Source organism: Salvelinus sp. IW2-2015, unplaced genomic scaffold (genome assembly GCF_002910315.2).
Source record: "Salvelinus sp. IW2-2015 unplaced genomic scaffold, ASM291031v2 Un_scaffold16395, whole genome shotgun sequence".
Classification (NCBI taxonomy): Eukaryota; Metazoa; Chordata; class Actinopteri; order Salmoniformes; family Salmonidae; genus Salvelinus; species Salvelinus sp. IW2-2015.
In genome coordinates, this window is record NW_019957566.1 from 28,210 (window position 1) to 55,567 (window position 27,358).

General features: G+C 43.0%; 1 pseudogene; it reads right to left on the reverse strand.

The window, feature by feature from the left end:
- LOC112080640 (uridine-cytidine kinase-like 1) overlaps positions 1-27,358 on the reverse strand; it is a 44,501-nt pseudogene that overhangs the window by 16,047 nt on the left and 1,096 nt on the right.

Sequence of the window (27,358 nt, forward strand, 5' to 3'; positions counted from 1 at the left end):
AGAGAGAAATAGTCCTATAATTCCTATAATAACTACAACCTAAAACTTCTTACCTGCGAATATTGAAGACTCATGTTAAAAGGAACCACCAGCTTTCATATGTTCTTATGTTCTGAGCAAGGAACTTAAACGTTAGCTTTCTTACATGGCACATATTGCACTTTTACTTTCTTCTCAAACACTATGTTTTTGCATTATTTAAACCAAATTGAACATGTTTCATTATTTTTTTGAGACTAAATTGATTTTATTGATGTATTATATTAAGTCAAAATAAGTGTTCATTCAGTATTTTTGTAATTGTCATTATTACAAATAAATAAAAAATAATAAAGAAAATCGGCCGATTAATCGGTATCTGCTTTTTTTGGCCCTCCAATAATCGGTATCGGTATTCGTGTTGAAAAACTATAATCGGTCGACCTCTAACACAAACCATGAAAAACACACACAGCCAATGTACAGGGGGACATTTGAGTCTTACCTGTAACAGTTCTTTATCTGCAAAGGCCATGATTCCCTCAAAGATGATAACACTGGCTCCATACACTGTTTTCTGAGAGGGATGAAACACGCTGTGGGTTTAGTATGATTTTGACACTTCCAGAAGTGTAGTGTATAGACGCCACCTAATGTCTGTGGTGTTTTTGGTGACAAGTCCACATTTCTCTGCTGGCACAATAGCTCCCTGTGCTGTTTATGTCTGGTAATGCCAATTAGTAAAATGTGACTGAGTTTCAGCTCTCTATCTTCCGCCATGCTAATGGTTAACAGGGCTAATCTTCTCATAGTTATGGGATAACTATAAAACATGTCAAGACAAACAAGAATGGCTGCCGCTGTGCATCTGGGATGGATTGGCAACTTAATGTCATAAAATGACTCCATAACTCCAGATGTTGAGTAATCTAGACCAAGATTACACTGCAATAACCCTACCCCAATATCTAGACCAAGATTACACTGCAATAACCCTACCCCAATATCTAGACCAAGATTACNTCTAGACCAGGATTACACTGCAATAACCCTACCCCAATATCTAGACCAAGATTACACTGCAATAACCCTACCCCAAGATTACACTGCAATAACCCTACCCCAATATCTAGACCAGGATTACACTGCAATAACCCTACCCCAATATCTAGACCAAGAAAACACTGCAATGTGGGGGAGGCATTTCTGTGTGTGTTTGTGTGTCCTCACCCAGTCCTTCTGGCGTCCGTGTGTGGTGAAGTCATACACAGGGATCTTGACACTCTTTCCCAGTTTCAGTTTCCTCAGTATGTGTGCCAGCAGGCCAAAGTCAAAGGCATCCGGGTGGTCAAAGTTGTAGTCATTACTGGCTGCCGTGACCTGCTGCTCAGGAGTCAGAACCTACACACAACATTGGGTGAATATTAAAATAACGTTAAACCATGGCCGTTTCGCAAGCAGAAAGACATCCCTGAAAAATCTGTGGATGAAGCATGAAGATAACACAGGTACGCAGTCACGTGGACGTCCATGTGCACACACTCACCCTATCGGAGTGCCTCTCAACTAAGCTTGACTAAATTTAGGCCAGACGGGAATGCTGTGTCCCTCCTGTGAGGACTGTGCCAGAAGGTGTGTGTGTGTGTGTGGAAGCGCATGCACATTGCACTGGACCGTAGCCAGCCCTTTCAAATTCGAGCCCTGGTATTTGGAACTCTCCTACCTCCTCCTCTCGTGGTTCAATCATAAGCACTTTATAAGTAACAGTGTCATAGAAATCCAGCCACTCCAGTGCTTCTCCAGAGCCAAGATGGGCCTGGGAAGCCAGAATGAGAGGTGGGGTATCTCAGAGTGGATATCCATTCATATGGGAGTGAGCAGGAGTTAGAAGTTTCCCCAGATTACTGTTACTTGGTCAGTACTTTTGTAAATCTCCCTAATGGTTAAGGTTTAGATTTGGGTTAGGGTAAACTGAACCTAGATCTGTGATGAATGGCAACTACCACTGCTGCTGATGTTCTACATGGAAATGGTGTTTGGTTGTTAACTCACAACTGGTATTTGGTATCTTAAAGTGGCATTAGTTAAGATCCAAAGGTGGCTGGTAAAGCTGGTGACCTACTGTAAAGCTGGTAGAGCTGCAGTAACAGTAAAGCTGGTGATCTACAGTAAAGCAGGTGACCTACAGAAAAGCTGGTAGAGCTGCAGTAAAGCTGGTGATCTACAGTAAAGCTGGTAGAGCTGCAGTAAAGCTGGTGACCTATAGTAAAGCAGGTAGAGCTGCAGTAAAGCTGGTGATCTACAGTAAAGCTGGTAGAGCTGCAGTAAAGCTGGTGATCTACAGTAAAGCTGCAAATAAAGCTGGTGACCTTACAGTAAAGCAGGTAGAGCTGCAGTAAAGCTGGTGACCTACAGTAAAGCTAGTAGAGCTGCAGTAAAGCTGGTGACCTACAGTAAAGCTAGTAGAGCTGCAGTAAAGCTGGTGACCTACAGTAAAGCTAGTAGAGTTCCAGTAAAGTCAGGCTGTCACTCTGTTACATAACACAGTAAGGGGAAGCTGATAACTCTTTTAATGATGGTTGGTTGGCCAATATCGTTCTCCTCTTGTCCTCACCCTCGCTCACCCAAATGTTGCTTCTTTTCCCCCTCTCTCATCCCTCTCATTTTACATCTACCCTCTTATCCCCTCAGGGATCTTTCCATCTCTTCAGAAGCCTGGTCACTCAGGGTAGAGAGATAGTGAGCGATAGTGTCACGGCTGTCTTCGTCCTCCTCATCTGACGAGGAGAAGCGAGAAGGGTCGGAGGACCAATATGCAGCGTGGTAAGTGTTCGTCATTTTAATGGAAAAACTGAACACTACAAAACAACAAAGTGACAACCGTGAAGCTAATGAACAATCGTGCTGACACAAACACTACACATAGACAATCACCCACAACCCACAATGACAAAACAGGCTACCTAAATATGGTTCCCAATCAGAGACAATGACTAACACCTGCCTCTGATTGAGAACCATATCAGGCCAAACACAGAAACATACATACAACATAGAATGCCCACTCAGATCACACCCTGACCAAACAAAACATAGAAACATACAAAGCAAACTATGGTCAGGGCGTGACAGATAGAGAGGAGTAGAGCGAGATAGAAAGACAATGGGATTACGTGGTATTAAAACACTGTAGAAAACCATCTCCAGATCTCATTCAGATTTTGAGCGGAGTGAGAGGGAAGCTGTACAGTGCATGAGTGCTGTTGTGTTGTTATTGTGTTGTTATTGTGCTGTTATTGTGTTGTTATTGTGTTGTTATTATGTTGCTATTGTGCTGTTATTGTGCTGTTAAATATGTTGTTATTGTGTTGTTATTGTCAAATAAAATAAAATTGTATTTGTCACATGTGCTGAATACAACAGATGTAGACCTTACAGTGAAATGCTTACCTACGATCCATAACCACCAATGCAGTTCAAGAAAATATTTACTAAGTAAACTAAAGTAAAAAATGAAATAAAAATTAACACAATAAAATAACAATAACAAGACTATATACAGGAGGAACCGGTTCTGAGTCAATGTGCGGGGGTATGCCGAGGTAATTTGCACACGTAGGTAGGGGTAAAGTGACTATGCATAGATAAAACAGTGAATAGCAGCAGTGTAAAACCAAAGAAGTGGCTCAATGTAAAATTATTATTTATTTTGTATTTATTTTTTTGTCAATGTAAATAGTCTGGGTGGCCATTTGATTAACTGTTCAGCAGTCTTATGGCTTGGGGATATAAGCTGTTAAGGAGCCTTTTGGACCTTGGCGCTCCGGTACCACTTGCCGTGCGGTAGCAGAGAGAACAGTCTATGACTTGGCCTTCCTCTGACACCACCTAGTATATAGGTGCTGGACGGCGGGAAGCTTGGCCCCATAGATGTACTGGGCCGTACRCACTACCCTCTGTAGTGCCTTGCGGTCGGAGGCCGAGCAGTTGCCATACCAGGTGGTGATGCAACCCACCAGAATGCGCTTGATGGTGCAGCTGTATAACTTTTTAAGGATCTGGGGACCCATGCCAAATCTTCTCAGTCTCCTGAGGGGAAATAGGTTTTGTCATGCGCTCTTCACGACAGTCTTGGTGTGTTTAGACCATGATAGTTTGTTGGTGATGTGGACATCAAGGAACTTAAAACTCTCGACCCACTACACTACAGCCCCGTCGATGTGAAAGGGGGCGTGTTCGGCCCTCCTTTTCCTGTATTCCACGATCAGCTCCTTTGTCTTGAGGGAGAGGTTGTTGTCCTGGCACCACTCTGCCAGTTCTCTGACCTCCTCCCTATAGGCTGTCTCGTCGTTGTCGGTGATCAGGCCTACCACTGTTGTGTCATCAGCAACCTTAATGATGGTGTTGGAGTCGTGCCTGGCCGTGCAGTTATGGGTGAACAGGGAGTACAGAAGGGGACTGAGCACGTACCCCTGAGGGGCCCCCGTGTTGAGGATCAGCGTGGCAGATGTTTTGTTGCCTACCCTTATCACCTGGGGGCGGCCTGTCAGGAAGTCCAGGATCCAGTTGCAGAGGGAGGTGTTTAGTCCCAGGGTCCTTAGCTTAAGAGGCGACTCCAGGATGCTGGCCTTCTAGGCAGAGTTCCTCTGTCCAGTGTCTGTGTTCTTTAGCCCATGTTAATATTTAATTTTTATTGGCCAGTCTGAGATATACATTTTTCTTTGCAACTCTGCCTAGAAGGCCAGCATCCCGGAGTCGCCTCTTCACTGTTGACGTTGAGACTGGTGTTTTGCGGGTACTATTTAATGAAGCTGCCAGTTGAGGACTTGTGAGGCGTCTGTTTCTCAAACTAGACACTAATGTACTTGTCCTCTTGCTCAGTTGTGCACCGGGGCCTCCCACTCCTCTTTCTATTCTGGTTAGAGCCAGTTTGCACAGTTCTGTGAAGGGAGTAGGACACAGCATTGTACGAGATCTTCAGTTTCTTGGCAATTTCTCGCATGGAAGAGCCTTCATTTTTCAGAACAAGAATAGACTGATGAGTTTCAGAAGAAAGTTCTTGGTTTCTGGCCATTTTGAGACTGTAATCGAACCCACAAATGCTGATGCTCCAGATAATCAACTAGTCTAACGAAGGCCAGTTGTATTGTTTCTTTAAATAGCACAACAGTTTTCAGTGGTGCTAACATAATTGCAAAAGGGTTTTCTAATGATCAATTAGCCTTTTAAAATGATAAACTTTGCTAACACAACGTGCCATTGGAACACAGGAGTGATGGTTGCTGATAATGGGCCTCTGTACGCCTATGTAGATATTCCATAAAAAAATCTGCCATTTCCAGCTACAATAGTCATTTACAACATTWACAATGTCTACACTGTATTAATGATCAATTTTATGTTATTTTAATGGACCAAAAATGTGCTTTTCTTTCAAAAACAAGGACATTTCTAAGTGACCCCAAACGTTTGAACGGTAGTGTATAGATTCTGGGTGTAGTTATCCATTAATTCCAGTGTGCACCTAGCTGTGTTTCTGTAGCGCACATGTGGTAGAGTGATACAAATAACCATGATATCATTCGGCCAGGTAAGCATAAGCTACTTTGTAATGAACATTTAATTGAGAAGGTTTTTGGGAAAACCTTTCCATTTCCCAGAAGACTTTTCATGAGCATTATTGCTAACGGATACACAGACGCGCACCACACACACAGATGGGAAATTCTCGTACGAATCACTGAAGCATTCTGTTCATGTCTTATGATAAACTTGGGCAATTTAATTCATTTTCAGAACATTTAGTTGGTTCCTTACTACGTTCAATACATTTTTGAATATTGTTGAATTACGTTTTAATGTCTGGAATCCGTCTGCGTTCTTCGGATTTTATAGTGCCCTACACGCACACACACACACGCACACGCACACACGCACACACACCTTGTAGAAGGAGTCCATGGAGAGCAGGACCACCCAGGGGACATCCAGAGCCTCTATGATCTTCCTGGCTACAGTGGTCTTCCCTGAGGCACTCCCCCCACACAGACCTGCAGAACACACAGGGCACAATGGAAACTAGGTAAGATGAACGAGGTAGACCACTTAAAAGTCCTTGGCTCAACTGAAAGTAGCTTTTCAATGTCTACAGTAACTGGACGAGTCTCTTTTATCAGCAGGGCACTATCTGAAACATTTCTGTTCAGTGGTGAAGAAACCCCTCCTGCCGTGTTCAAATATCAAATAATGACTTACGACGGGGCATCAATAACCGTTATCAGTTAACACGTTGATGCTTATTCCCAAGAAAGTCTGGTTTCCTCTTGTAGCAGATGTTATCCCCTCTGCTTTCTCAGACAAAGCACAGGCACCCACGACATCATAGAACAGCATTCAGGTGCATGACATTGTGACAGTAATACGTAGTTTCATTCACAAGCAATTTGACCAGGAATAGAGGRCTGTGGATAGCCCTGCAGCTGACCTTAACCCTGTGACGTTCACCATGTCATGTGTGTGTCTTGACTTAGAGGGCTTGGGAAGCAGGAGACATAAAACAGACAGCGAAGCATTATTCTATTCAATTCTCCTGAGGGTTCCTACCGATGACGAAGGCCTCTTTGGACTGGGTTCCATGTTCGTTATACCAGGGTGGGCGGCCGGCTGTGTAGATGGTCCGCTTGGACGTCCGCAGCAGGGGCGGTTCTGACTTGCACTGGCTGGTAGTCCGTTTCCGTGGTGACAGCCCAGAGCTGACGGAGGTGAGGAGTCTGTCCAGGGAGCCCTCTCCGCCCCCGCTGCAAAATAATCAGACAGAAGAGCAACATGTCACTTCCTCTTAATTTCAGCAGTATGAAAAAAAAAAAAATGACACACTTTTGGTGTGAACTATCCCTGTAAAACGCAGAATGTGTGAATATCAGATTTGAAAAGACAGCTCAAAGTTTGAGAACTGTTATCACAATACCAGCATGTTCTTTGGACTTCGGACCAAGCACCAAAAATGACAGCATATACAACAAAACGCTGCATAGAACACATTGATATATGTGAAGACCATCAGGAGAGATACAGAAAGGCATTATGGGATATGTTGTTGTTTATGTTGGGACAACATAAAACATTTCACAACAGTCACCTTTGTACAAATACCTGTCTGATTTGGGCTGTAATAAAAAAGGTGTGTTCCCGTTCTGCTTTACCTGATAAACGACACAGGCAGTTGAGACAGCATACTACAAACATTACTGACGTGATTCAGTATCACTGACAATGGCAACACCTCCATATCTATCCTTCTACATTGATTAACACAGAGACCTAACAGTCAGAAGGAATCAGTAATCAATGATCACCTGTTGCTTTTTAAGATGGACCCTTGATCAGTGCTCTGTTTACACCAAGTACTTTGTTTAGCCTGAGTATACTGCTTCCTATACAAACCACTGAATATATGTCAATCATATGATAGAATTGAGTCAATCCCCATCCCTTTCTCTCCATTTCTTCCCCTCTTCTCAATAACTTTCTCAAGGGTACGCAAGCTCACATCACAGTTACCATGCACATTAACACAGACAGGTTGTTGGTTTCTAAGACAAATGCAAGATCACTGGTTGGTTGTGTAAGTGTGACCTGAGGCTAAGCCTTTGTCCCCTGAGAGTCAGCTTGTCTTCACTGGTGGGGGAGGAAGGGGACTGTTGTGTCTGTTGTTGATCAGGGGTACAGTACATCAACACTTGGATAGTTGCAACCCGCAACAAATGAAACCCTGCTTATATGACTAGTATAACTTCTTATTTTAATTACCACTAACTACTGAAATGCCTACCGTTGCTAAATAGCCTCATAAACATGGCATGGATCTTGCAAGATGAGCTCTCTTAGCAGACCCATCTTTGACAGAGCAAGTATAATGTTTCATTCATAACCAAGTGGGAATTTACCACATACGACTGGGAAAAATCCAATTGAATGCTCCTCCAACTGGTTTCCCAAACTCCAACGGAGTTTCCCAATTACTAGTGGGAAACTCCGCTATCATCCAGAGCTCTCACTTTCCCACAAGCTAACCTCTGACGTCACCTACAGTGGTTCGTCGTTTAAAAGTTGTAGCATACTGCGGCGCAGCTTGCAATGTGCCGCAGAATTCTATGGCACGTTATTTAAGTGTGAACCACTGGTACCATTAATGCTAGTTAGTGCTAGTTTGACCACCAGAGGGCATATTTATCAAATGATAGCCTTTAATAGTGGCTGTACTAGAGAATTTAAAACCTTTTTTTGTAAGAACATAGCATATGGGACTGATTTTAAGAAATGTTGCATAATTAATTTGCTTAATATTACAGTGTTTCTACTCTCTGGATTTCCATTGGGATGGATCGGAAAATATGGCACTGTACAACGTGACGGTCGGGAGTAGGCTACAGTACTGGGCTATTTAGCTAAAGAATCCCTGTGTCGTGCGGGCACGCGGGAGCCCGGGGCTCAATTCCCCGACGGGGAGGAAGGTGTAGGCTGTCCTTGTAAATAAGAATGTGTTCTTAACTGACTTGCCTAGTTAAATAAAGGTTACACTAAGAGCATGGAATTTCTACATCCTAATTTTCAAATTCTAGTCTAACCAATACCCAAACGGAGATTCAGTGAAAATAAAAATCGAATTGATTATCAAGACCAGTCCCCGTGCTTGTCTCAGAGCAGCCGAACGGTGCTGAAATAGTTGTAGGCTATTGCTTCAATATGCTCTTTAAATAAGTAAGACCTACACCACTTTTAACAGCACATAACTCAACACTAGTGAGACTCATGTCGCCTACTGTAGGCCTACTGTATATCGAAAAATATGACGTGACTCTCCGCCAATAATTACATAKAGAGGATTGGAGGATATTTCTGTAATTCAGTGATATTTATTCCCATAGYAATTCGTTATGGATCCATAACTAAATAAAYATCYGCATTTTGAAAGAGTATTTTTATCATTATTTTATTAATGAAAGCATAAAGATGCCATTATTAGTTACATTGTTTTAGTTTGAACCTGCTGACTGGCACTAAGAACAGAACAGCAGGAACGTTTCCCTTGTCAGCGCCATTATTAGTGCAATGTCCGTTAAAGTGTTGCCAGTGTGGCGGGGTGGGGGTCCACCCCCTCCCCCTTCCTCCTCCTCCCTTCCCCATGGGTTAGGTCGGTCTTCTGTGCGCTGCTCTGCAACCTATCCCGTGCCCTCTGACCTCGTRCCTTGAACCCTGTGCACTTTCAGGGGATACAGCTGGAGAACTGCAAGGCAATCCCATTGTGCACCACTCGGGAGCCATGAACAATATGACCAATTTATATTGGCCTGCTAATAACAGGGTTAATAATATATCTGTGAGAATATCCAAGGGTCTTTTAGATCATATTAAATTAATAATAATCTCTTAGCTGAAAAAATAACAAAATTTTGGAGATGATTTTGTTTTCAAATAACTTAAAATGAGCGATGAAGGACATTCTTGAACATGGGGTGAGACATTGTTACTAATTTGTAAATAAAGCCAGTTTGTTATTTAGAATTATTTCTGTTTTTAGAGGGAGAAAAAACAAAAACCTACAGTCATCTCATGGGTCTCCAAGTCAAGGCTGGCACGGGTATTGAACCAGCATCTGTAGCAACACAGCTTGCGCTGCTATGCAGTGTCTTAGACCATTGCGCCACTCAGGCGCTGTACAACATGAAAGGGTCGGGAGTGGCATACAGTACTACGGTAAGAGCAAAATAATCCTAACAAAAAAATTATAATAATAATAATAAATAAAACCTTAGTGTAACAACAGTTTTAGTAAGTAATACTGAAGTTGTGCACAATTAGCAGTTTCTTTTTAGGTTTATGTCACCCATTAATTGTAAGTTAGAGACACATTAGCGCCTTTGGACCCAAAAGCATAATCAGTGCTCTAMCTCCCCCTTGYGCTGGTCTGGAGCAATGAAGTRGTGACGCAGGGTACCGTACTAAACCACAAATGACCTCTAAGTCCTGCAGCATAATCACACAACTTTTAGTGGAGCAACCACTGTACTAAGGTAATTATCTTAATACCATCATTTTCGGCAGTTAWATGCAACAAAATATAATTTAATAAATGTATTCATGTTTTTGAACAATTTCATTTGTTTACAAGCATGATAGCTGTAGTTTTAGTTTATGGTTTAAGCAACTTGTTAGCAATTAGACAACCTGCATTTCTCAACAAGTTCAAAGCATGTGAATGCATCCAACTGGTATTTACGACTTCACAACTGGTAAATTCCTACCTCCCACTTGGTTACGAACACAGCATTGGTACTTTGAACCTGCCAGTGTGAATTTGTATGCACATAATGGATATGCAAATCTAACACCAACCCAGACCCGATCGCTGGACGTCACAACATTAGAACAACTGTGATTGGTTCACAGGTACTTGCAACAGACATTTATACACGTAGACCTACAGAGTGCATTCGTTTTCATTGGACGCATGGGCATGGGATGGCATCAGACCAAGAGCTCAATACAGGGAGGTGGGGAGGGCATTCAAATGCATCTATTACTATTCTACCAAGATCGCAGCCCCAACTCAAACCACACAGACTGTCTGACATGGAACAGAATACGCTGAGTGGAACGTGCTTAGTCAATTCCCTCCAAAATACTACAGCCACCATGACTCGACATGTGAAATGCAACTTTGTTCTTAAAACATGCCCACAATAAGGATAGTCAGTCTCACACTCATTTGATTAAACTCAGTAGCGAAATATGCCTAAACCACTTAGTCTCAATCTCTGATCTAATTAAAGTCACCACCAGTACAATCCAGGACAACCAACCTAACCTATCACATTCCTAACAAGCATTTTACAAAGCCATTATGTCTAGAGGCAGTTTAGCTGTCTAGCAGGTTAGTCCCCATGCAACCCTGGTGCCTAAACCATTTGTCTAAACACACTTCTAGCTGTCTGATTGTAGCTCCACTAAACTTGTCTTTATTTCTCTCTCTCTCTCTCTCAATTCAATTCAATTCAAGGGCTTCATTGGCATGGGAAACATATGTTAACATTGCCAAATCAATTAACATCTCTCTCATTATATATATATATATACATATGTGTGTGTGTCCACCTACTGTATTAAGCGAGAGATCCACACCTCTCCCTTAGAGGTTTGTAAGAACCCGGAACCCATTTCTGTGGTCGGAGAAAGTCCCAGGTAGGTAGGTACGTAGTAGATTTTCCTGCCTGTTCTGGACTTTCACTGCCTGTGTGGCTCCACTCCCCTGTGCTACTCCACCCCACGGCTTTATAGACTAAATACCTTCAAGTGGAACAAGCAAGGGGTCAAAGGTGGCAGGCAGACATCAGGGGGAGGGCAGCAAGGTTACAAAAGCTCAGTGTTTTCATACCCGACCCATCCCACCCAAGGCAGCTTGGAGAGGGAGTGGGGAGAAGCGCATGGCAGCCTCTGCATATCAGTTGTTTTCTTCATGTGCTTTTCCCTGGACACACTACCAGTCAAAATACTGTGTACACTACCAGTCAACAGTCAACACACTACCAGTCAACAGTCTGAACACATTACCAGTCAAAATACCAATAAGAAGAAGAGACTTGCTAAGGCCAAGAAATATGAGCAATGAACATTAGACCGGTGGAAATCTGTCCTTTGGTCTGATGAGTCCAAATTTGAGATTTTTGGTTCCAACTGCCATGTCTGTGAGACGCAGAGTAGGTGAATGGATGATCTCCGCATGTGTGGTTCCCACCATGAAGCATGGAGGAAGAGGTGTGATAGTGCTTTGCTGGTGACCCTGTTGGGGATTTATTTAGAATTCAAGGCACACTTAACCAGCATGGCTACCACAGCATTCTGCAGCGATACGCCWTCCCATCTGGTTTGCACTTAGTGGGACTATCATTTATTTTTCAACGGGACAATGACCCAACACACCTCCAGGCTGTGTAAGGGCTATTTGACCAAGAAGGAGAGTGATGGAATGCTGCATCAGATTACCTTTTCCTCCACAATCACCTGACCTCAAACAAATTGAGATGATTTGGGATGAGTTGGACTGCAGAGTGAAGGAAAAGCAGCCAACAAGTGCTCAGCATATGTGGGAACTCCTTCAAGACTTTGGGAAAAGCATTCCAGCTGAAGCTGGTTGAGAGAATGCCAAAAGTGTGCAAAGCTGTCATCAAGGCAAAGGGTGGCTGCTTTGAAGAATCTATTGCATGGCCAATGCAGACGTTGGATTGACCATAGGCCCAGATGCACAATGCACTTCTCTCTCCAGAATGCTCTCTCTCCTGCCAATTTGTGCACATTAATTGTGTGAATTGTTTGCATTTGATTGTTTGTCTATATCAATTTCTAGTTTCATGTATCAGTAGTAGTACACTTACCGGCTGCCACCCAGTTACTCAACCCTGTACCTTAGAGGCTGCTGCCCTGTACATAGACATGGAATCACAGGTCACTTTAATAATGTTCACATACTGCTTTACTCATTTCATATGTATATAATGTATTCTACTGTATTTTAGTCAATGCCACACCGACATTGCTCGTCCTAACATTTATATATTTCTTAATTCCATTCTTTTACTTTTAGATTTGTGTGTATTGTTGTGAATTGTTAGATATTACTGCACTGTTGGTGTAACGGGTGTCGTCGTCGGAAGAGACCAAGGCGCAGCGTTCTCAGAGTTCCACATAATTTAATCACGAAGTGAAACTAAAACAGGACAACACAATAACGAATACAACGACCGCCCAGCTTCAATGTGCAAACTCCCTGCACACAAACAAAGAACAAGATCCCACAAAGAAAGAGGGAGAAGGGCTGCCTAAGTATGATCCCCAATCAGAGACAACGATAGACAGCTGCCTCTGATTGGGAACCACACTCGGCCAGAAACAAAGAAATACAAAACCTAGAATGCCCACCCAAATCACACCCTGACCAAAACAAAATAGAGACATAAAAAGGATCTCTAAGGTCAGRGCGTGACAGTTGGAGCTAGGAACACAAGCATTTCGCTACACCCGCAATAACATCTGCTAAATATGTGTATGTGACAAATAACATTTGATTTGAATTCCTAATGTACAATGTTTATTACTTTGGTTAAGGTAATTATTTTAATGCATTCAATATTATTATTCCAGTCTTCCTGTTCTCATTGTCTGAGTGGACACATTGTTTGCAGATCGTACAACCTATGCTACACTTGTGAGAAACAAGTTTTGGTTTGTTTCATTGCATTTACGAGTTTAGTCAATTTAGTAATTGTCTTTTGTTTGGAGCGCTCCTGTCAATGTTGAGTAAGGACGCGCACACATAGAAGTAGGCCTATAGGCTACCTGGCCTGATTTACACATAGAAGTAGGCCTATAGGCTACCTGGCCTGATTTACACATAGAATAGACCTATAAGCTACCTGGCCTGATTTACACATAGAAGTAGGCCTTAGGCTACCTGGCCTGATTTACACATAGAAGTAGGCCTATAGGCTATCTGGCCTGATTTACACATAGAAGTAGGCCTATACGGTCCTGGCCTGATTTACACATAGAAGTAGGACTATACAGCTACTGGCCTGATTTACACATAGAAGTAGGCCTATAGGCTACCTGGCCTGATTTACACATAGAAGTAGGCCTATAGACTACCTGACAAATCTTTCCAGCTCTCAAAGTGAAAAATGTTACGCTCTGATCCAATGGAAATGTCATAAAATAGGCCTACCAGATTACTTCTTATCAGTGCTTGACTTGGACTGAAATAGGTTCCGGTATTCATTTTGGGTGYCGGTACTGTTTATATTTAGGTGCAGGAGCTCCACAATAATTTTGAGCTAGTATTCTATAAGAGGAACAGGAGCTCAAGCAGTAGAACATTTGAGGTGACGGGTACTCAGCTCCGGTGAGCTCCTCCCCAAGTCAAGCACTGCATCTTATCCCTTGTGCAAATAGCCTACAGCTGTGTCTGTCATGAGAGGGGAAACTCTGTAAACTTGTATACAATGTTGCAAGTTCGCTAGTGCAAGTTTTGGGGCTGGACCCAAGTTAATAGTTGATACAATGTTTCAGGTTTGTTGCAGACAKGCCATGTGTCASGCCCTGACCTTAGAGATCCTTTTTATGTCTCTATTTTGGTTTGGTCAGGGCGTGAGTTGGGGTGGGCAATCTATGTTTTGTTCTATGTTGTCCTTTTCTATGTGTTTGGCCTGGTATGGTCCCCAATCAGAGGCAGCTGTCAATCGTTGTCTCTGATTGAGAACCATACTTAGGTAGCCTGTTCCCACCTGTGTTTGTGGGTAGTTGTTTCCTGTTTTTTCACCTTACAGGACTGTTTTGTGTCGTTTGCTCTCTTTGTTGGTTTTTTGTCATTCAGTGTTCAGTTTATTTAATTCAATTTACTATGAGCACTTACGTGTTGGTCCGATGATTCCTATTCCTCATCATCAGATGAAGAGGAGGAGCGTTACACCATGTGTAGCCAATGTGATTAACAGGATATTTATTTTTATCAGGATATTGTCTACCTGCTGGTTGCAATGCTTTTATTTGTTGGCTTTATTGCAGGCTATTTTTACATACTTACTTTTYAGGTTTGTATCATTTTAATTTAGATTTGGATAGAATTTTAATTAACCACATGACAATGGTTTTAAGATGAAGACTTTATTTAAAATTAAACTTTCACAAAAATGTGCATATGAAAACCTTAACTGGCACGCAGATCGGTAGAAATTTTCAGATAAATTGGCATTCAACATGAGAAAGGTTGCTTTCTCCTCTCCTATTACCGGAAACTTCAGGAGAGTAATGGCAGAATCTGTGAAAGCCAGCAGGAGCGGGAGGAGAATAGTTGGGTCAGGTTAAGTTTTTTTGGGGGGGGGTTATTTAGATCTTTGTTTAAGCATCAGACAAACTCAATGCGTATAGTTGATTTTCTTAAAACACATAGGGGTGTGTCTGTAACGCTCGTCGTAAGGAAGAGTGGACCAAAGCGCAGCGTGGAAAGTGTTCATGATATTTATTCTCAAGACTCACTCAAACAAAAATAACAAAAACGAAAGCGAACAGCTCCGTCAGGCACAGATACTAAACGGAAAACACCCCACAAAACCCAAACGGATAATGACAACTATTATATGATCCCCAATCAGAGACAACGATAGACAGCTGCCTCTGATTGGGAACCACACTAGGCAAAAACAACAAAGAAATAGACAACATAGAATGCCCACCCCAAATCACACCCTGACCAAACAAAATAGAGAAATAAAACGGCTCTCTAAGGTCAGGGCGTGACCGTGTCTATATATATATGGAAAAATACATGTTTAAAAATGTTGACCAATTGATTGGTCGAAAGAACAGACAACTTTTGGTTGACCAAGATTTTGGGGGGGACAGCCAGCCCAATTAAGTATAACTATAAGAAATCTAAGATGTGTCAAATAAATTATTTMCAATTTAGGGCTCCAGATATGCATTTGCCATGGATATATATATATATWTATTATTTTTTAAATGGCGCCCCCTTGTGTTCATATTCAGTAATACCGTATATCCCAGTATGGTACAGAAAAGGTATGACGAATTAAAATCTGGATACTGCCCAAACCTAATCTGAGTTATCAGTTAAAGCCAAGCCAGGGTGCCATAAAACATGCCCTCACTCCATAGTTACACAGATACAAACATCTCTTACACATAAATGTGTCAATTCTGACCTCACACTACAACACGCACAAAAATGCAAACATAAAAGTCTATATAAAAGAGAGCAGCAAAYAAGAGCAAACTATGTAGTCCAGATGGAGGAGCTATCCAGGCCCCCCTGGCGCTGATAATAATAGTAAACAGTAAACAAGATGGTGGGTCACAGGCGATGCAACATGTTGCATTTTAACCACCCAACTCCACATACTGCAACACAAAATAATGTCTTGATGCGTACACAACTTCTTGACGAGTACACAGCAAACCTTACTTCCAGATTTCACATAACTCATCCTTACTCACCATTACACAAATTAAGATGGCGCTGGAGAACAAGGCTGACGTTTTATGTATTCCTAACCAATAATTTTTTTTGTTTTGTTTCTTTGCGTTATTTGTAACAATTTTTTAAACTTGTTTTGTACATAATGTTGCTGCTACTGTCTCTTATGACTGAAAATAACTTCTGGACATCAGAACTGCGATTACTCACCACGGATTGGCAGAATCCATTTTTTCCTTTAACGAGTCTGACAAGCCCAATGTGAATGATATACTGCTTACCGGGAACAGGCCCAGATCCCCATCATTTGTGTGAAGGGAAGGCGGAGAAAAAAGGGGCCAGAGGGCGAGCAGTTTTCCGAGAATTCGTAAGCGATCGAATAAAACCCCACTTCCTTCCATTCTGCTAGCAAACGTGCAATCTTTGGAAAATAAAATCGATGACCTACGCGGAAGATTAAACTACCAACGGGACATTCAAAACTGTAACATCTTATGCTTCACGGAGTCGTTGCTGAACAATGACATTATCAACATACAGCTGGCTGGTTATACGCTGTACCGGCAGGACAGAACAGCGGCGTCTGGTAAGACAAGGGGCGGCAGACTACGTATTTTTGTAAATAACAGCTGGTGCACGATATCTAAGGAAGTCTCAAGGTTTTGTTCGCCTGAGGTAGAGTATCTCATGATAAGCTGTAGACCACACTATCTACCTAGAGAGTTTTCATCTGTATTTTTCATAGTTGTCTACATACCACCACAGACTGATGCTGGCACTAGGGCAGCACTGAATGAGCTGTATTCTGGCATAAGCAAACAGGAAAAGGCTCACCCAGARGCGGCGCTCCTAGAAGTTGGGGACTTTAATGCAGGGAAACTTAAATCCGTCTTGTTATCAGCATGTTAAATGTGCAACCAGAGGGAAAAAAACTCTGGACCACCTTTACTCCACACACAGAGATGCATACAAAGCTCTCTCTCACCCTCCATTTGGCAAATCTGACCATAATTCTATCCTCTTGATTCTTGCTTACAAGCAAAAATTAAAGCAGGAAGCACCAGTGACTCGAACAATAAAAAAGTGGTCAGATGAAGCAGATGCTAAGCTACAGGACTGTTATGCTAGCACAGACTGGAATATGTTCCGGGATTTCTCCGATGGCATTGAGTACACCACATCAGTCATTGGCTTCATCAATAAGTGCATCGATGATGTCGTCCCCACAGTGACCATAAGTACATACCCCAACCAGAAGCCATGGATTACATGCAACATCCACACTGAGCTAAAGGCTATAGCTGCCGCTTTCGAGGAGAGAGACTCTAACCCGGAAGCTTATAAGAAATCCCGTTATGCCCTCCGACCAACCATCAAACAGGCAAAGCTTCAATACAGGACAAAGATCGAATCGTACTACATCGGCTCTGATGCTCTTCGGATGTGGCAGGGCTTGCAACCCATTACAAACTACAAAAGGAAGCACAGCCGAGAGCTGCCCAGTGACACGAGCCTACCAGACGAGCTAAACTACTTCTATGCTCGCTTCGAGGCAAATAACACTGAAACATGCATGAGAGCACCAGCTGTTCTGGAAGACTGTGTGATCACGCTCTTCGCAGCCGATGTGAGTAAGACCTTTAAACAGGTCAACATTCACAAGGCCGCAGGGCCAGACAGATTACCAGGACGTGTACTGCGAGCATGCGCTGACCAACTGGCAAGTGTCTTCACTGACATTTTCAACCTCTGCCTGTCCGAGTCTGTAATACCACATGTTTAAAGCAGACGACTATAGTCCCTGTGCCCAAGAACACTGAAGTAACCTGCCTAAATGACTACCGACCCGTAGCATTCCGGTTGGTAGCCATGAAGTGCTTTGAAAGGCTGGTCATGGCTCACATCAACACCATTATCCCAGAAACCCCAGACCCACTCCAATTTGCAATCCACCCTAACAGATCCACAGATGATGCAATCTCTATTGCACTCCACACAGTCCTTTCCCACCTGGACAAAAGGAACACCTACGTGAGAATGCTAATCATTGACTACAGCTCAGCGTTCAACACCATAGTGCCCTCAAAGCTCATCAATAAGCTAAGAACCCTGTGACTAAACACCTCCCTCTGCAACTGGATCCTGAACTTCCTGACGGGTCACCCCCAGTTGGTAAGTGGTAGGTAACAACACATCCGCCACACTGATCCTCAACACAGGGGCCCCTCAGGGGTGCGTGCTCAGTCCCCTCCTGTACTCCCTGTTCACTCATGACTGCACTGCCAGGCACGACTCCAACACCATCATTAACTTCTCTGGGGTAGGTGAGACGCTAACGTCCCACCAGGCCAACATCCGGTGAAACCGCAGAGAGCTAACATTCTAAATACACCATTCGTTATATTAAACATTCTTGTAAATACATGTATCTTACATCATTTAAAAGATTAACGTCTTATTAATCCAGCCGCTGTGTCAGATTTAAAAAAGGCTTTACTGCGAAAGCAAACATGCAATTTTCTGAGGACGGCGCCCCACACACAAGTATTACTAGCATTTTCCAACCAAGCATTGGCGTCACGAAAGTCAGAAATAACAATCAAATAAATCGCTTACCATTGAAGATCTTCCTCTGGTGGCAATGCCAAGTGTCCTAACTATACAGTGAATGTTCGTTTTGTTTGATAAAATCAATTTTTATAGCCTAACACGAAACATTTGTAAACCGGTTGCGTCGTGATTTCCGTCTCATTCAACTTTGAATGAAGCGTTCGTGGTAATTACACACACTAAACAAATGTTTATCCGGTCATGGTTGGTTTCATTGCAATCCTCTGGTGGTTACTAACACAACCATACTTGATGGTTCTTTTCCCGGGACGTATTGACCGAAACAAACCGATTTGAAGACACCAATCAATGACCTCATTGCGCACCAATGGTAGGACCGGTCTATCGTTGATTGACTGTATTTTGGCCCAATGACCACTGATCATCTTGAAATCTAGCTTGGAAGATTGCCAATGAGCTGAGGTAAACGGCAATATGTAATGGTTATACGTTCGAAGACCAGCCTTTGTCGTAAACTCTGGCGTAAAAGAGGTTCATTCGCCATTGCAAATCCTACTTGACGGAGCCACGAGTGTCACGCATAGCAGTACATATTCAATAGCATTTTCAACAAGTTTATATATTTAAATTATGGCGAATAAATCAGGAAAAGCTAAAACAAAGTCTAGGTATACAGATTTAACCCAAATTATAGAGGAAATTGATAGAGACAGCGAGACCGAGTTGCTTCAGGAAGATGAATCTTTCAGCGAAGCTAGTTTTGATTCACAGGCGGATGACATGTTTCTGCATGGCGAGGATGCCATGCTGGATTGGTAAATTCTAATGCTAATGTCATTGTTTGAAATTAATAATATCAAATATTATTCATTTGAGATTTCTTTTTAAGATTTTCTTATTTTATTTGCAATATATAAAAATATCATCTGTAATGAAATGTGTAAAGTACACATTGGCTATACTGTGTGTGTGTGATATATTTTTTAAATTTATTTTACATAAACATGGAATGGATGTTCCCTGTACTCTATATATCCTGTAGCTCTAACTCCAAAAAGTTCTGGGATACTGTAAAGTCCATGGAGAACAAGAGCACCTCCTCCCAGCTGCCCACTGCACTGAGGCTAGGTAACACGGTCACCACCGATAAATCCGTGATAATCGAAGACTTCAACAAGCATTTCTCAATGGCTGGCCATGCCTTCYTCCTGGCGACTCCAACCTTGGCCAACAGCCCCGCCTCCCCCGCTGCTACTCGCCCAAGCCTCCCCAGTTCTCCTTTACCCAAATCCAGATAGCAGATGTTCTGAAAGAGCTGGAAAACCTGGACCCATACAAATCAGCTGGGCTTGACAATCTGGACCCCCTATTTCTGAAACTGTCCGCCGCCATTGTCGCACCCCTATTACCAGCCTGTTCAACCTCTCCTTCGTATCATCTGAGATCCCCAAGGATTGGAAAGCTGCCGCGGTCATCCCCCTCTTCAAAGGGGGAGACACCCTGGACCCAAACTGTTACAGACCTATATCCATCCTGCCCTGCCTATCTAAGGTCTTCGAAAGCCAAGTCAACAAACAGATCACTGACCATCTCGAATCCCACCGTACCTTCTCCGCTGTGCAATCCGGTTTCCGAGCCGGTCACGGGTGCACCTCAGCCACGCTCAAGGTACTAAACGACATCATAACCGCCATCGATAAAAGACATTACTGTGCAGCCGTCTTCATCGACCTGGCCAAGGCTTTCGACTCTGTCAATCACCATATTCTTATCGGCAGACTCAGTAGCCTCGGTTTTTTCTAATGACTGCCTTGCCTGGTTCACCAACTACTTTGCAGACAGAGTTCAGTGTGTCAAATCGGAGGGCATGTTGTCCGGTCCTCTGGCAGTCTCTATGGGGGTACCACAGGGTTCAATTCTCGGGCCGACTCTTTCTCTGTTACATCAATGATGTTGCTCTTGCTGCGGGCGATTCCCTGATCCACCTCTACGCAGACGACACCATTCTATATACTTCCGGCCCTTCCTTGGACACTGTGTATCTAACTTCCAAACGAGCTTTATGCCATACAACACTCCTTCCGTGGCCTCCAACTGCTCTTAAACGCTAGTAAAACCAAATGCATGCTTTTCAACCGTTCGCTGCCTGCACCCGCACGCCCGACTAGCATCACCACCCTGGACGGTTCCGACCTAGAATATGTGGACATCTATAAGTACCTAGGTGTCTGGCTAGACTGCAAACTCTCCTTCCAGACTCATATCAAACATCTCCAATCCAAAATCAAATCAAGAATCGGCTTTCTATTCCGCAACAAAGCCTCCTTCACATCACGCCGCCAAACTTACCCTAGTAAAACTGACTATCCTGCCGATCCTCGACTTCGGCGATGTCATCTACAAAATAGCTTCCAACACTCTACTCAGCAAACTGGATGCAGTTTATCACCAGTGCCATTCGTTTTGTTACTAAAGCACCTTATACGACCCACCACTGCGACCTGTATGCCCTAGTCGGCTGGCCCTCGCTTCATGTTCGTCGTCAGACCCACTGGCTCCAGGTCATCTACAAGGCTATGCTAGGTAAAGTGCCGCCTTATCTCAGTTCACTGGTCACGATGGCTACACCCACCCGCAGCACGCGCTCCAGCAGGTGTATCTCACTGATCATCCCTAAAGCTAAAACCTAATTTGGACGCCTTTCCTTCCAGTTCTCTGCTGCCTGCGACTGGAACGAATTGCAAAAATCTCTGAAGTTGGAGACTTTTATCTCCCTCAACAACTTTAAAAATCTGCTATCCGAGCAGCTAACCGATCGCTGCAGCTGTACATAGTCCATCTGTAAACTACCCACCCATTTACCTACCTCACCCCCCATACTGCTTTTATTTATTTATTTCTGCTCTTTTGCACACCAGTACCAGTATCTTCTTCTTGCACATGATCATCTGATGATTTATCACTCCAGTGTTAATCTGCTAAATTGTAATTATTCGATTTATTGCCTACCTCATGCCTTTTGCACACATTGTATATAGATTCTCTTTTTTTTCTACCATGTTATTGACTTGTTTATTGTTTACTCCATGTGTAACTCTGTGTTGTCTGTTCACACTGCTATGCTTTATCTTGGCCAGGTCGCAGTTGCAAATGAGAACTTGTTCTCAACTAGCCTACCTGGTTAAATAAAGGTGAAAAAAAATAAAATATATATATATATCTGATTATTTTACGTGTTGATACAGGGCTCATACGTGAAAGTATTGTTACTGATTTTTTAAATCTTTCTCAGTGGCAGTGATTCTGACTATGAGCCGCCAATGTCTAGGTGTCCATCTCCCTCTGAAGCTGGTTCATCCAGCCGGACCCCCGCTGTCTCCGGCTCCACACCTACCTGGCCATCTAGAGGTGTGAAGTCAGTGACAAAGAAGCGGAGGTGGGGAAGAGAGAAACCTGCAGACAGAGGGCCAGAGGGTCGTTGGCACTCTGTGTTAGAAGATGATGTGGAACCAAATCCACCAGTTTTTAGACCCAAAAGGCAGCCAGGACCTCAACTAGACATGACTGCAAAGTACAGCCCTCTTCAACTTTTTCAACTGTTTTTCAACTCGTCAGTTATTGATTCCCTGGTGTCGAACACCAATAAGTATGGGGCTAAGAAGCAGGCAGGAAAGAAAGAGGCATGGAAGACCATTTCCATGTCAGACCTTTTCTGCTACTTTTCAATGGTCATTTACATGGGGCTGGTGAAGTTGAAAACTCTAAGGGACTACTGGAAAACGCCAGCTCTCTATCAACTGCCTTTCCCCATGACTGTCATGTCTTGTAAAAGGTTTCTGACTACCTCACGGGCGCTTCATATCAGTGACCCAGAAGTTGATGGGGAGAATGACAAGAAGAGAGGCACACCAAGGTTTGATAGGCTCTGCAAAATCAAACCTCTCTACCCCAGCATCGTTGAGGCCTGCAAGTCCTATTTTCAGCCCGCCCAGAACCTGTCCATCGATGAGAGGATGGTAGCCTCAAAGGCCAGAATCAGCCTCAAACAATACATGCGTAACAAACCAACCAAATGGGGTTACAAACTGTTTGTTTTGGCTGATTCTGTGTGAGCCTACACTTGCAATTTTTTTGTTTATGAGGGGGAAAACAGTTTTGCTACCAGTAATGGACTTAGTTATGATTCTGTTATGGAGTTATTGGATTTTCAACTGCTGGGGAAGGGCTACAAACTGTTTGTGGACAACTTCTACACAAGCCCTACCCTGTTTACAGAGCTGAGGAAGCGGGAGGTGTGGGCTTGTGGCACCATTTGTACCAACAGGGTGGGATTTCCAAAGACAAAGGTGAAAGACATGCCTAAGCGGGCTGAGCAGGGTACCATGAGATGGATCCGTGAAGATGGCCTGCTGTTTGTGAAGTGGATGGATACCAGAGAGGTGGTCATGTGCTCCAGTATCCACAAGTCCTCCAGTGGAGATCACGTCGTCAGGCGTGTGAAGGACGGGGCCGGGGCATGGACCACAAAAAAATTCCCCATCCCAGCTGCTGTGAAGGACTACAACAAGGGCATGGGAGGTGTGGACCTGTCAGATGCGCTGATAGGATACTACAATGTTTTCCACAAGACCATAAAATGGTACAAGACATTTTTCTATCATTTCATTGACATTGCTGTGGTGAATTCCTTCATCCTCCAGAAGGAAATGGCCAAGAGCTGTGGACAGCCCCCCATCTCACAGCTAGCCTTCAGGGAGCTGCTCATCCAGGAGCTTGCTAGCTACAGCAAGTCCACTGCAGCACCTTCTGCTCCGTCAACCAGTGGTGTTCACCTGCCCAGATTCATCTCTGCAGGCATGAATGTGCCTCAGGGCAAAAAGGGCCAGTAGGGAGACGTCGTTGTGCGCTTTGTCACAGGAAATGCCCCATCACCTGCACCACCTGTTCAGTAAGCCTCTGCTTTACAGCAGAAAGAGACTGCTATGGGCCATGGCACCAGCAGCACAATATTGTGTAGAGGACTGAGGGTCTTCACAATATTGTAAATAGAAATGTGTAAATAGTTACCCTTGTTATTTTTGTTAGTTTATTATTATTTATTTTTTATATATATTTTTTTTTGGGGGGGGGGGGTGTTAGAATAGCATTTATATATTTTGTATATAGTTCTTTCCTTCAAAATGTATCACTGTACCAACTCGGCCACCAATTCGGCCACACATACATTTGTGTGGGACACCTGGGTGACTTCATGCTCAATGTCATGTAGCTCGCTATTTTTGAAGTTATCTGTCTAAAACTTTGCTCAGCTATTGTTGCCATCTTATGTTCTTCATTAAAATCATCCACAGCATCCTATCTGTATGTTTGGCTGTTCTTGGTCATTTGAAAGATGATGCAGCAACAATAAAAAACAGAAAACAAATGTTTATTTCCTTGTATTTTTTTCTACCAGATCTATTCTGTTATATTCTCCTACATTCAATTCACATTTCCACAAAATTCAGAGTGTTTCCTTTCAAATGAACCAAGAATATGCATATCCTTGCTTCTGGGCCTGAGCTACAGGCAGTTAGATTAGGGTATGTCTTTAGGCGGAAATTGAGAAGAAGGGGGGTACCCAAATAAGTTAAGTTTGCCGATGACACAACAGTGGTAGGCCTGATCACCGACAACGACGAGACAGCCTATAGGGAGGAGGTCAGAGACCTGGCCTTGTGGTGCCAGGACAACAACCTCTCCCTCAACGTGATCAAGGAGATGATTGTGGACTACAGGAAAAAGAGGACCGAGCATGCCCCCATTCTCATCAACGAGGCTGTAGTGGAGCAGGTTGAGAGCTTCCAGTTCCTTGGTGTCCACATCACCAACAAATTAACATGGTCGAGGGACACCAAGACAGTCATGAAGAGGGCACGACAAAACCTATTCCCCCACAGGAGACTGAAAAGATTTGGCATGGGTCCTCAGATCCTCAAAAGGTTCTACAACTGCACCATCGAGAGCATCTTGACTGGTTGCATCACTGCCTGGTATGGCAACTGCTCGGCCTCCGACCGCAAGGCACTACAGAGGGTAGTGCGAGCAGCCAAGTACATCACTGGGGCCAAGCTTCCTGCCATTCAGGACCTCTATACCAGGCGGTGCCAGAGGAAGGCCCTAAAAATTGTCAAAGACTCCAGCCACCCTAATCATAGACTGTTCTCTCTGCTACCGCACGGCAAGCAGTACTGGAGCGCCAAGTCTAGGTCCAAGAGGCTTCTAAACAGCTTCTACCCCCAAGCCAAAAGACTACTGAACATCTTATCAAATGGCTACCCAGACTATTTGCATTGCCACTCCTCCCCCCACCCCCCTCTTTTACACCGCTGCTACTCTCTGTTGTTATCATCTATGCATAGTCACTTTAATAACTCCCGACATATTCCCTCAATAAGCCGGTTGACTTTGTAAGCCGGTTGACATTGATGTAAGCCGGTTGACAATAAGCCGGTTGACATTGACTTTGTACCGGTACCCCCCTGCATATAGTCTCGCTATTGTTATTTTACTGCTACTCTTTAATTACTTGTTTTTTAATAAAAAAATGTACCTCTCTAGGATGTGTGGGACGCTAGCGTCTCACCTGGCCAACATCCAGTGAAATTGCAGAGCACCAAATTCAAAAACAGAAATACACATAATAAAAATTCAAAATACATACAAGTGTTATACATCGGCTTAAAGATTAACTTCTTGTTAATCCAACCGTTGTGTCAGATTTCAAAAAGGTTTTACGGCGAAAGCATACCATGCAATTATCTGAGTACAGCGCCCAGCACACAAAACATTACAAACAGTTACCAGCCAAGTAAAGGAGTAACAAAAGTCAGAAATAGCGATAAAGTTAATCACTTACCTTTGATGATCTTCATAAGGTTGCAGTCACAAGACTCCCAGTTACCCAATAAATGTTTGTTTTGTTCGATAAAGTCCCTCTTTATATCCAAAAACMTCCGTTTTGTTGGCRCGTTTTGTTCAGTAATCCAATGGCTCCAAGGCGGTCACAACAGGCAGACGAAAAATCCCAAAAGTATCAGTAAAGTTCATAGAAACATGTCAAACGATGTTTATAATCAATCCTCAGGTTGTTTTTAGTCATAATAATCAATAATATTTCCACCGGACAATAGCTTCGTCAATATAAAAGAAAAATAAGAAAGGCGCGCTCTCGGTCGTAAACAGTTCTGGGACACTGYAGGGTCCACTCATTCAGAGTGGTCTTACTCTCTCATTTTTCAGAATACAAGCCTGAAASAATTTCTAAAGACTGTTGACATCTAGTGGAAGCCATAGGAAGTGCAATCTGAGTCCTAACACGGTACCCAAACCGGCAGCGCGCGTGCGCCATCGTGCATAAATTTATTTTGTCCCCCTACACCAAATGCGATCATGACACGCAGGTTAAAATATCAAAACAAACTCTGAACCAATGACATTAATTTGGGGACAGGTCGAAAAGCATTAAACATTAAACATGGCAATTTAGCTAGTTAGCTTGCACTTGCTAGCTAATTTGTCCTATTTAGCTAGCTTGCTGTTGCTAGCTAATTTGTCCTGGGATATAAACATTGAGTTGTTATTTTACCTGAACTGCACAGGGTCCTCTACTCCGACAAATTAATCCACACATAAAACGGCCAACCGAATCGTTTCTAGTCATCTCTCCTCCTTCCAGGCTTTTTCATGTTGAACTTATATGGTGATCGCATCTAAACTTTCATAGTATTACCACGACTACCGGCAAAACAGTTCGTCTTTCAATCACCCACGTGGGTATAACCAATGAGGAGATGGCACGTGGGTACCTGCTTCTATAAACCAATGAGGAGATGGGAGAGGCAGGACTTTCAGCGCGATCTGCGTCAGAAATAGGAATGACTTCTATTTTAGCCCTTGGTAACGCAGACGCTCGTTCGCGAGCAGTGTGGGTGCAATAATTGAATAACATGGATTTCTAAATTTATTTTGCGACGCTCGCGCACGCAACGTGTCCGGTCTGGTCAGCATGTTAGTCATTGGATACTGTAAAGGCAGTCAATGGATGGATGTTTCTCAGGTTTTCGCCTGCCATATCAGTTCTGTTATACTCATAGACATTATTTTAACAGTTTTGGAAACTTTAGAGTGTTTTTTATCCAAATCTACCAATTATATGCATATCCTAGCTTCTGGGCCTGAGTAACAGGCAGTTTACTTTGGGCACGCTTTTCATCCGGAGGTGAAAATAGTGCCCCCTACCCTAGTGAGGTTAAACTGCATTGTCAGTATGGGCTCATAAGTAAGCATTTCACTATAAAGTTGTTTCACTATAATACCTGTTCGGCACATGTGACTAATACGATTTGATTTGATAACCTGACATTACAAACTACCCACAGGAGGACGAATAATTCAATATTAAATTAATCAAATTAGTATTGTATATGAAAAAATAACAATGTTAAAATATATCACATTGCACATTTAGTAATGACAGAATGTATTTTAAACTTCACACAATGTAAAACGTTGTGAAAAAAAAAATATATAGATATATATATAGATAGGAGTGGGAAAAGAGATGCTTGTGCATTGATAAGCACACCAAAGATGGCATTAACGATAAGTAATAAAATAAAGATGGCATTAACGATAAGTAATAAAATAAAGATGGCATTAACGATAAGTAATAAAATAAAGATGACATTAACGATAAGTAATAAAATAAAGATGACATTAACG